A 12,040-nucleotide genomic window follows, 5' to 3' on the forward strand; every position below is an offset into this window, starting at 1 on the left:
ACAGAAAGCCCATAAAATGTACAAACACCATAAATGTGAGACCAATCTGGAACGATACAAGAACATATGCAGCGAACTAGATGCAGAAATCTCATTAGCTTATGAGAATTATAACTCTAGGGTAGAAAGTAATATCAAATCTGATCCAAAGCAGTTTTACCGTTTTGCAAAGGAAAAAATGAAAACTAATAATTTTCCATCACGCATGCATTTTGAAGGTAACGAAAGTACCGAGTCTCAGCTTATTTGCAACCAATTTGCGAAATTTTTCCAGACCGTTTACAAAAACCCGGATGAAAATAGAGATTTTAACTACCTCACGCATTTACCTGAATGTACCAATAGTGTATCAGTTCAAAATATAACTGTTCAAGAAATATTAACATCATTAGAATCCCTAGATGCAACTAAGGGTGCTGAGCCAGATGGAATTCCACCATCTATGCTAAAAACATTTGCTTCTTCTTTTGTAAAACCACTGTTTTGGCTTTTCAATCTTTCAATCAAAACAGGTGAATTTCCTTCCATGTGGAAAAAATCATTTCTCATCCCGATCTTTAAGTCAGGTAAACGCTCTGATATTAAAAATTATCGCGGCATAGCAATCATCTCTTGTATTCCGAAACTATTTGAATCAATCGTTAATAAACGAATTTTCGAACAGGTGAAAAATAGTTTTACAATCAACCAACATGGTTTTTTCAAAGGAAGGTCCACAGCTACTAATCTATTAGAATTCGTTAATTTCACACTCGCTGCAATGGATAGAGGTAACTTCGTTGAAACATTATATACCGATTATAGTAAAGCTTTCGATAGAGTCGATATAACATTACTGATTTTCAAACTAAAACGCATTGGACTAGATAACCAACTCGTGAAATGGATTGAATCTTATTTGACGAACAGAACACAATTTGTCCGTTTCAAAGGCCATCTCTCTGATCCAGTGAAGGTAACATCTGGAGTTCCGCAAGGATCACATTTAGGACCCTTACTATTCATTTTGTTCGTTAATGATGTAACCTTTTTACTTAACCAGATCAAAATTTTAATCTATGCCGACGATATGAAATTGTATATGGAGATTAAAAACCAGTCTGACCTCGAATTGTTTCAGTTGCAGATCAATACCTTCTATACTTGGTGTCTGAAAAGCTTACTTGATATATATATTAAGAAATGTAATGTCATATCATATACAAGAAAACTTTCAATGCAAACTATGAACTATTAGAGTAGAGAGATGTACTAAAATGAGAGACTTAGGAGTGATCCTCGATTCGAAACTCACTTTCGTGAATCATTATAACACAATAATCAACAAAGCCAACAGTATGCTTAGTTTTATTAAACGTTTCAGTTATCATTTCAAGGACCCATACACAATAAAAACTCTTTTTGTGAGCTATATTCGATCAATATTAGAGTACTGCAGTATAGTTTGGTCCCCATATCAAGAAGTTCATATCAATCGTATTGAATCAGTTCAAAAACAATTTCTGGTTTTTGCATTAAGAAAACTCAATTGGGCATCATATCCTCTCCCTTCTTACGAATCTCGCTGCATGCTTATTAATATCGAAACTCTGAAGAAACGACGAGAAACAACCATGATTACCTTTGTAAACGATATGATCTCACAACGTGTTAATTCACCAAATCTGCTGGAAACTCTTAACTTTTATGCTCCTTCTCGTCCTTTAAGAACGCGTAATATTTTTACTATTAATAATTACCGGTCACTGTACGCCAAACATGGACCAATTAACAGCATCATGAACGCCTACAACAAACACTGCGAGATTATAGACGTTACCATGTCCCGGAACGCATTAAAAAGCGCATTACGTGCTAGAACTCGATAGCTTAAGATTAACGTATACATTAGAATGTAGTCTACATTGATTGACGAAATAAAATTTACTAATTATTATGTAGCTCAACTACGCGATCCAAATATTGTTATCTCCGCAAATGTGAACATTGCCCAAGCCGTTTAGATTTTGAAAACAGTTTTTTCAAAGAACTTGAGGAACGTTGTGTGAGAAAAATACCTTTCGAACAGTTGATTGCAACAGATTGATGTAGGAATATAGACCAACTTGTGAAACCAACTGATGAATTTGTATCTTAAGCAGGCATTAGACGAAGCAAACATTTGCTATTTTTGGTACGGATTTTATTTTGTGCAAATAAAATTCGTACCAAAAATAGCAAATATTTGCTTCGTCTAATACCTGCTTTATTTTTGTGAAAAGTTGGAAAAGTTGATAACCCACGATGAGCATGAGCATGAGCATGAGCATGATTGATCGCCCGCGGTTGCTACTCTGTTATTGCCAGGTCAGCTGTATTTACACAGGGAACCAATTGATGATGTTTGGGATTAACATACATCCTCAATGTGTGAAAACTGGTGACCTCAATCTTTTTATTAGACCAACCAGCGCCGGCCGCATCCGAATAAGGAACCTGTATAGGAATATTATGATACATGATACTCGCTTCGATGGAAGCCGAGAACACCTCTGCACTTCCACGAGAAATCACTGGGAGGTGGGATAAACGGGTAGAGTTTGCAGCATGGTTCGTTTTGGTAAACGGTGCGCTGCCACCGTGTCTCTCGTACCTACTCGTACGCGTTGATATTCCTAACAACTTACAATTATATCTCGGTCATTGAAAATTTTGAAATTTTTTATACTTAATTAATCGTACTGGGCACAATTATACCGCGCGCGACATGTGTTATAAGCGGGCCATTGTGAAGGTAATCTTGAACGCATTGGATGAGCTCGCTAACGTAGGTAGGAATGAGCTAAGTATCCTAATGAATTCAAAACTGGCAAATTTCCATGCATCCAAAGCCCGTAAATTTGAAAAACGAAAAATTGCATGAGCTTTTTTTTAAATGCCAAAATTGTCATCATCGGAATACAACCGACATAGACTCGTAACACGCAGTCTTACGAGATACCAATTAATCACTCAAAACAACAGTATTTTTCAAAAGCTAGAAAAATCATGAAACTTGACGAAATACCCACAAAACTATGCCTTGTTTCAAGTTTGCTAAGTGTTGAAAATATCATAAAGATATGAGAAGTCCAGATTATTCCATGGCATTTCTATATTTGAGAGATAAAGTGTAAAAAAGGTAGCATGTTTTAAATTTTTATATTTCTGCAATAATTTAAATTTAGAAAGAATCTGCTAAAGATCTAAAAGAAAACCCGCAAATATCTGCATTTGAATAATCTGTATATAAATAATCTGTACACTAGCCCGTGTAACCTGAGATCTGCGGACAAATCCACACATCTAGCAAGCAGCTGTAGTTTAGGGTTGCTGATATTTTATCGATATTTGATATTATCGATATTTGCTAGTCGCAATATCGATATTTTTAACAGATATTGACGCATTTGATATTATCGATATTTTGATATTGCGAGTCGATATTGCTGTCCGATATTCTCCGTTGCCATCAGGGGAGTGCTGCCGTCAAAATTTTGCCTACCAATCATAAATTCATCATGGCATCAAAATTCAGGGTGGCCACCCAACCGGGAAAACCGGGAGAACCGGGAACCAACCGGGGATTGTTCAGAACCGGGAAAAACCGGAAAAAACGGGAAGTTCACTGAATATCGCCAAGAGAACACAATACTGCTGAGTAAGGCTTGTACTTGAAAAAACGCACCAGAAAAAAGTGTTCGTCGAAAATTTATTTAATTCGGATTTTCTCGTAACTTTCAGGGAATGATTTAATACATATAAATTGTGTTCCGGCATAATTACTTTATTTAATTTCCTTTCCATCGTTGAAATCTCGCACCATTCCCTTAAGACCCCTCATAACCTTTTGCGCAACAGTGGAGTCGACCTTTTTAGTCACATTCATCCATTTTTATCTCAACTCAAACTCGGTCCAAAAAAGCTTGGACGATTTTCGAACTATGGCTTTCATTATGAAATTGGGGTTTGGTTTTTGGTACAAAAAATACGTTATTGTCTCTATAGCAATCCAACATCGATCGCGCGTAATGGCATGATGCCAGGACCGGCCAAAATAATGCCTCACCTCCGTGAGACGGCGGAAAGGGTAATAGACGCTTCTTGAGGCACTTGGTGCGTTACATTTCGCTGTTGATGGTACCCGTTGTGATGTACGGTTTACTCAGTTTACCACCAGAGCATGTATTTTTTGGCGAATTTGTCCACTTTCTTCTTCCTTAGGTCTTCTGGAACATCGAACTGTGATTTGGCAACGTAGAACTCCAGCCCCAGTATCTGCTTTGCGTCTGTCTCGATGATGGTTTCGTTATCGTTAACCACTCTGTTTTGTTGATCACGCCGGTTCAGTGCCTTCCGAACCTCAATATACGAAGCCCAACTCGTTTCATTGTTTGCTAAACGAACTAGGCGGAACACTTTGCCTTCAGAGCCGCGCCGCGAATCGAAAGGTTCGGAATACGCTTGAAATAATTCAACATCTTTCGGAATTTCACAGGGTCAGCTGTCTTCGATTTTCTTCCACTTCCAGCCCACCGCTCGGTCGCCTGGGACACCTTAAATGACTTCATCAGCCAAGACACAGTTGTATGGGTGATTCTCAGTTGTCTTCCAATCAATCTTATGCTCGCAGTCGGATTTTCCATGACGGTGTTCAAAATGGTGCATTTGTTTCGAGTGCAGGCGCTATGCAATCGATGAAGACATTACTGATTTCCTACCACCGTAGCGAGAAGCGCTTTGATAGTTTTTGGAGAGATCTTGTAACATGGTCACATTTTGACTAGAATAGATATTGTACAAATGCATGATTAGAGTTATTTCAATGTTAGGAATTATTATTATTGTATGATTTGTTATCCGTATTGTTCACCAAAATCTTCGATGTATTATGGTTCACTATTGTGGTGATAATTATTACACCAACTTCAATTCGAATATCTAGATAAGAATGGCACAAGACGCAAGTATGCAAATATCTCAGACACGCACCTTTCCCAACGAACGTACAAAGCTTATGCGGCTCTCTGCTGCGGTTCGCATAGCTTCTATGAAAGTCCCTGCTGCGTGAACACTTAACCAGAAGATACTCGGTTAATCTTTATTCCGTCTTTCCACGGTATTCTCTCCGTCGGGCAAGATCTCTCTTAGTAGGGGAATTCTTAGTAGTCGGCAGAATCTGAGATGGCTTAATTTAAACGGCTTGAACGAAAAAGAGATGCCAGTCCGGATTAACAACGAATTGGTTTTTTTGGGAGAACCTGTCGTTTGGAAAGGTCGTTGTCCTGTTTCGGCTAGATAACGTACTTCCGGTTCAAATTTCCCGAAGATAGCTCACTATTTAACTGAGGGATTTTCGCAGCGTCCAGCTTTATTTAACCTGGTTCGCGAATGTAAGTGGAGTGTTGGATCCGCGCGTTGTCGAGTGATATAAAATAATAAGGTAAAGTGAGTGAAGTTTTTACAGTCTAGCCAGTAACAGTGATGTTTTGCCCCCCGTAAATAGGAGACAGAATTTAGTGCTTAGGATAATTTGTGCGGTATCGTGTGCGTAAAAGGCCTGAGAATATAAGGTAAAATTGATTTTAAAAAAAACAATTTCGTACACCTCGCCCTAACGCGTTTGAACAGCCGGTTAAACGGCTTTTTGTCTATTAGCGAACAATTCCCACCACCGCTAAGTGAACCATAGGAAACGGTTCTATCGATGCACGTGCTGCTTTGTCAACCACTTCTAGCGAAACCAGGACCGCTCTGCACGCCACGGCTTAAAATTGGCTAAAGCCTGTATCAGACTAACCGTTGTAGGTAGCGGTTGACCGCTACCGTTCCGTTCCTTTTCGACCAATCAGAGCACAACGGTCGACCGTCGCTTGTTGTTGTTGTAAAAAATAAAATTATTTCTATTTTTGCCGCCAACCGTTCCCAACGGTTGGCGATTGCTGTCATTGACATGGCAAAGGCAAACATGCCTCTTCACACCTACACAAAGTCACATATAGAGACTTATCGAATAAAAATGTGTGCTTCTCTTTTTGGCACACACGACAGCCAGTTAAAACATTAATAGCACCGGCAACGCTGGTTGGCGATGTCAAATTTCGACCAACGGGAAGGAAAAAGAGAAGTTTCATTTTGATCGTGCGCTACTTGTTCTTATAAAAATCTATGTGTCTCGTATGTTACCGCTAGTTCCAGTGTGAGTGGAAAAAAGTAGGAGGGTGGTATTCAAGACACGACCGCATGACGTTGACTACCGTATTTTCTTATATTCCATCAAAACAAATAGTAGAGGGAATTGCAACTCCAGTATTTGTTGCAATTTTATCTAACAGTGCATTTCTGAATGCTGAATGCGAAAAGGGGCCAGGTGCCGAATATATCCATGTTTTTGGTCAGTCCGTTTAGAATTCTTTCAAGATAGCGTCCGTATGTAGCCGGTACGGTTTAGTAATGAAACTGATGGGGTGAAATGTTCGAACGGTACGTTTTATACCAAGGCTTCGTCAGATAAATTAAAAGAGGGATGGGCTACGCAAATTATGAAATGGAAGAGACAAATGTTTCTTGAAAGCTGCGCCGGCCGCTGTCACAATATTAACACCAACACAAACATGCATTTTTGCAAGGTTTTTTCCGCTAGCAGCATCATTTGGTAAAACAGAAAATTCAATTTGCCGCTTCTGTAACAAAATTTAGAGGCACCAAAAGGTGCCAGTTACCGATTATAGTTTCCTGGTTAGTCCGTCCAGAATTCCAGCCATTTAAGTGTTTTGCAGTAGCCATTTATTACTAAAGCCACCAGCATTACGGGTGAAACCGGCACGAGATGACCGGTACTATATTGTATTTCCTCCTTTCAGCTGCTATCACCTAGCGTCCGCATGTCACTGGTGCGGTTTTGGAATCAGAATGATGGGGCGCCGGCCGCTGTCGTAAAATTAACACCAACAAAAAGATGCATATTTGCAAGGTTTTTTCCGCTAGCAGCAGCATTTTGTAATAAAACAGAAAATTCAATTAGCCGCTTCTGTAACAAAATTTCGAGGCACCAAAAGGGGCCAGGTGCCGAATATATCCATGTTTTTGGTCAGTCCGTTTAGAATTCTTTCAAGATAGCGTCCGTATGTAGCCGGTACGGTTTAGTAATGAAACTGATGGGGTGAAATGTTCGAACGGTACGTTTTATACCAAGGCTTCGTCAGATAAATTAAAAGAGGGATGGGCTACGCAAATTATGAAATGGAAGAGACAAATGTTTCTTGAAAGCTGCGCCGGCCGCTGTCACAATATTAACACCAACACAAACATGCATTTTTGCAAGGTTTTTTCCGCTAGCAGCATCATTTGGTAAAACAGAAAATTCAATTTGCCGCTTCTGTAACAAAATTTAGAGGCACCAAAAGGTGCCAGTTACCGATTATAGTTTCCTGGTTAGTCCGTCCAGAATTCCAGCCATTTAAGTGTTTTGCAGTAGCCATTTATTACTAAAGCCACCAGCATTACGGGTGAAACCGGCACGAGATGACCGGTACTATATTGTATTTCCTCCTTTCAGCTGCTATCACCTAGCGTCCGCATGTCACTGGTGCGGTTTTGGAATCAGAATGATGGGGCGCCGGCCGCTGTCGTAAAATTAACGCCAACAAAAAGATGCATATTTGCAAGGTTTTTTCCGCTAGCAGCAGCATAAACATCGGAAACAGAAAGTGACAACAACAATAACAACAAAGTCAGATCGATTGTATCCGTTAGTGTCGACTGTGCTTGGGAAGAGAGGTAGTGATTGGCTGCGCGGTATGATTTAGACAATCGATATTAATTACCAATTTTTCAATAGTGTATCTCAAACAATAGTTTGTTTTTGTTACATAAATTTAACCGTAAAAGAATTTCTGATCGATTGATGCCAAAACCTCGAAAACCTGATTATAGATGACTGCAAAATAAGCGCTCAAAACCTGACCACTTTTCTCTGGTTTTCCCTGGTTGAATTACTAGATTTTTAAATTCAGGGGCCTAACTTCGATATAGACGTTAGTCAACGTCAAAAACTTGACCGATCGTGTCTCCGGAGAAATATAGTCAAACGGTCAGACTCAGTTTTTTTTTGCTGCTGCAATTGCGGGTTTTTGTCGTGTTCGCGTTGTGTTTGTTTGGCGATGCTGATTCACTTGCAAGTAGGAAATCCAGCGATCAAATTGGACACAAAACACCCTTATTCTTGTTTACGGCCGTATCGCTTTCGTACGAAAGCAGCAGCGGCGTACGAATGTGATACGAACACATACGAATCCGATTCGTTCTAACCAATTCGAGCTTTCGAACATCGTTGCTTTCGTACGAACGTGCCATTCTTGTTTACGTACGTATGCGTATCCGTATTCTTTTTGCTCTCGTTCGCAAACGTCAGTCAAAAGTTGCGAATCGCTGTACGAATCGCCGGCGCCGGTAGTTTTTTCTCGTTTTTCTGCTGTTTTGTGCAAGTTTTATTTTTTGAAAAATCGAATAAGCCGAAGAAAATTTGTTTTGTGAAGTGTGTGCAACATTTGCGGTAATCGATTTCTAAAAATTTTCCAGTTTTGGGAACGGAATACCGCCAGCCGAAAGTTGCGGATGGCTGTACGAATCGCCGTCGCCACGGGTTTTTCTCGTTTTGTGTTTTTGAAAAATTATTTGGCTGAAGAAAATTTCTAGCTATGCGAAATGTGTGCAACATTTTCAAGAAAAACATTTGTGACATGGATTTTTAAAAAAGTTTCCAGTTTTGCAAACGGAACAGCAACGTTAGTCAAAAATTGTGGATCGCTATACGAATCTTTTTACAAATCGCCGGCGCCGGTAGGTTTTTCTCTTTTTTTTTCGCTGTTTTGTGTTAGTTAATTGGAAAAATCGAATGAGCCGAAGAAAATTTATCTAGTGGATTGTTTAATAAATAATCGTTATCGATTTTCTAAAATTCATTTTGGTAACGGAACGGAACATCAAAGTCAGTCGAAAGTTGCGAATCGCTGCGAGAATCACCAGCGCCGGTAGTTTTTCCTCGTTGTTTCGCTGCTTGGTGTTGGTTCTTTGAAAAAAATTGAATGAGTCGAAGAAAATTTGTTGTTTCGTGAAGTGTGTGCAACACCCAGAAAAACATCCAGGATTTGTGACAATCGATTTTTAAAATCTTCAGTTTCAGAAACGGAACACCGTTAGTCGAAAGTTGCGGAAACGAATGTACGAATCGCCGTCGTCGCGGGTTTGTTTCTCGTTTTCCTGCTGTTTCGTGTAAGGTTTTTTTTTTGAAAAATGGCCGAAGAAAATTCCTAGTTTAGCGAAGTTTGTGTAACATTTTCAAGAAAAACATTTGTGACAATGGATTTTTTAAAATCTAAATGAATCGCTATACGTATCTCTCTACAAATCGACGGCGCCGGTACTTTTTTCTCGTTTTTTTCAAGTTGCAAATGTTTGTACAAATCGCTGTCGCCGCGGGATGCTTTGGTTGTTTTGTGTGAAAAAATCGAATAAGTTGGACATTATTGTTCTAGTGAAATGTTCAGTGCTAAGAAACCATGCGGTAATTAATTTGAAAAATGTTGAAAATTGAGCACAGCCGATAGAAATTGATTGAGGTTTGCCGTTAGTTCTGGGAGAATGGCGATAAAAAATTTATAAGTCGCTACCATAAATGTACTAATTATCAATAATCTGCCGAAAATTTGGATCGTCGGGAACAGCAAAAAGTCAACCACCAAGTAGATTCTGATTGGCGCAGATAGTTGACTGGGTAACAGGATATAGGATAATCAATTTAACATTACTTAAGTGATATAGATGCCGATGTGTATACTAGGTAATTAGTTCGATTAAAAGTGTTGGAAACTAATAATGTTTAATTTTATTGATATGCAGGAATAATCGATCAGGAGCTACTGGAAATTACTTAAAGTCAAATCGAGTCACGATTCTCTTTCCGACAAATATTTATACTTGCTATGAGAGATAACTTTGCTGGGTAAGCTATTTTTAACGGTTTTAAATTAAGGTTTTTTTTTGTTTATTACATTTTTAGCATAACTGTTTCATGTTCTTGTTTTCGTAGAAGACTAAGAATACAACAAAGGAACCAATTCCCTCGGATGCTTCACAAAACCGCGTGCTACAATTCAGAGAGCTGGTTCCGTTTAGTGTTGATCAAAATACAAATGCCGTATAATTTAATTTAATTTTATCAATAATAATAATGAATTAATTTTAATTATTTTCATAATCGATTGTTATATATATATATCTAGTTATGGTTCTGACGTGAAGCACTTTGGTTTATCTTCCGGGAGCGTAAATTATTTAATAAAGGTGATTGACATTAGAACGCAATCGCAAGTTCGAGTTTTTTCCCAGCAATAATTTTTTTTTTTAACAACAAGTTTAACGAAAGTATTCATATTTGTGATCGAAAAACTAGAAAAAAGCCTATTTAGATCTAAAAAGATAAAAAATCAATCAACTGGTTCCAGAGGCGTCGCGTGGTTGATTTCGTCACATGTGCACCGAACATTTATTTAAGTTCTTTTTCCTTAAATGAAAGAAGCAAATCAAACCTAAGTGATTGATGCTTTGAATTAAAGGGTGTCGCTAGTATGCTTACTTGTTTTTATAGGTTATTATATTTCGATAATTGCATATGCTCGGATATTAGGGAATAGTGTACCTGTGCAGTGCACAGGTGGACCCGACGCCATTAATTGGTTAAAAAATTATGGATGTTTGAAAATAAAATACTGCGAATAAAGCCGTTTTTATTGGGCACCCTATTATTAGGTTTAATTAAATATTCACGATGTCAGCATTGCAAATTGTTTCTCTCAAAAAGCCCTAGAAGTCGTTCAAAGATAGTTTTAATGTAACAATTTAAATAAAAGCAGTAAGAGCGAAAAATTAGTTTTTTGAATTTAAATCAGTTATTTTCAAAGATAGAGAAACCCTTTCTTTTAAGTTGTTAATAATTAAAGCAGCTATAAAATCGTAGAATAACTTGTTTTACTAACCATAAAGATAAAAAAGCTAGATAGGATATCCGTTCTATTATCGACAGGTTTTATCTATTAGCGTCAGGGGGGGTAAATGATGTCCTAGAGCGTCAGTTTCTTGCATGATGGCTCATCAAAATGCAGAACGTCTTTCTGCAAAAGGTAAGTTCTCTATGACTTCATTAACCCCCCGGACGATAATTGGACAAACCTGACGACAATAGAGCCGATACCCTACTTATTATTATTTTTGATCATTTTTCAATAAGCGCTTTATCATAAGTACCGTGGAATGGGGTGAAATTTATCAGTGGGATGAAATTGATCAGTGGGGTGAAATTGATCACCTGAAAATTCGGAATAAAAATTCTAATCACACGATACTAATCTTACAACACTAGGCAATGTTTACGTGTCATAAAATGTAACTTTTGAAAAATCCACATACCTGTCAAAGTTAACTCTTGCATGCCCAGTGCAGTTTCACAAATTTTCGAAAAATTCTTCTAACTCAGTCAAAACTCAATCAAATTTAATCAAACAAGTTTCCAAATATCAAAAATAGTATTGAATTTACTTAAAGTAATCTAAATCAAGGGTTAATTACGTTAAATTTGGAGAAGTGAGTAAAGTTTGATAAAAGTTCAAAATATATTTTTCAACAATGATTATTTCATACCATCAAAGTAATATCACAGATAACAGACATCCAAGCTAGAACAAAAAACTCCAGAAATCGTGTGTAAGATTTCAAATTCTTACTCGTTTGGAATGCTAACGACATCTTCCTGCAACTTGCGACTTTAACCACTTTAGTGATGGCAGCGCTGGTTTACGGTCAAAGCTGCCAGACGCATGAAAATTCTTACAGATTATACAGTCGCTGTTTATGCAACGATATAACATAGATTTTGTGAGGTTTATGAATTTATTTTTTCAAACCAACACTAAAACAAACAAATTTATCGCAAATATACAGAGGGATTGAATAAATAAGTCGATAA

At 37.9% G+C, this 12,040-nt stretch overlaps 1 long non-coding RNA gene across 1 annotated transcript; it reads left to right on the forward strand.

Moving 5' to 3' along the window:
- The first annotated feature begins 7,575 nt into the window (after positions 1–7,575).
- On the forward strand, positions 7,576–10,935 carry LOC129718535 (uncharacterized). The gene is made up of 3 exons (XR_008726958.1): positions 7,576–9,859; positions 9,919–10,021; positions 10,109–10,935. It is a non-coding gene; the product is annotated as an uncharacterized LOC129718535 (long non-coding RNA).
- The last annotated feature ends 1,105 nt before the right edge of the window (positions 10,936–12,040 follow it).

The sequence above is a fragment of the Wyeomyia smithii genome, chromosome 1 (genome assembly GCF_029784165.1).
Source record: "Wyeomyia smithii strain HCP4-BCI-WySm-NY-G18 chromosome 1, ASM2978416v1, whole genome shotgun sequence".
NCBI lineage: Eukaryota > Metazoa > Arthropoda > Insecta > Diptera > Culicidae > Wyeomyia > Wyeomyia smithii.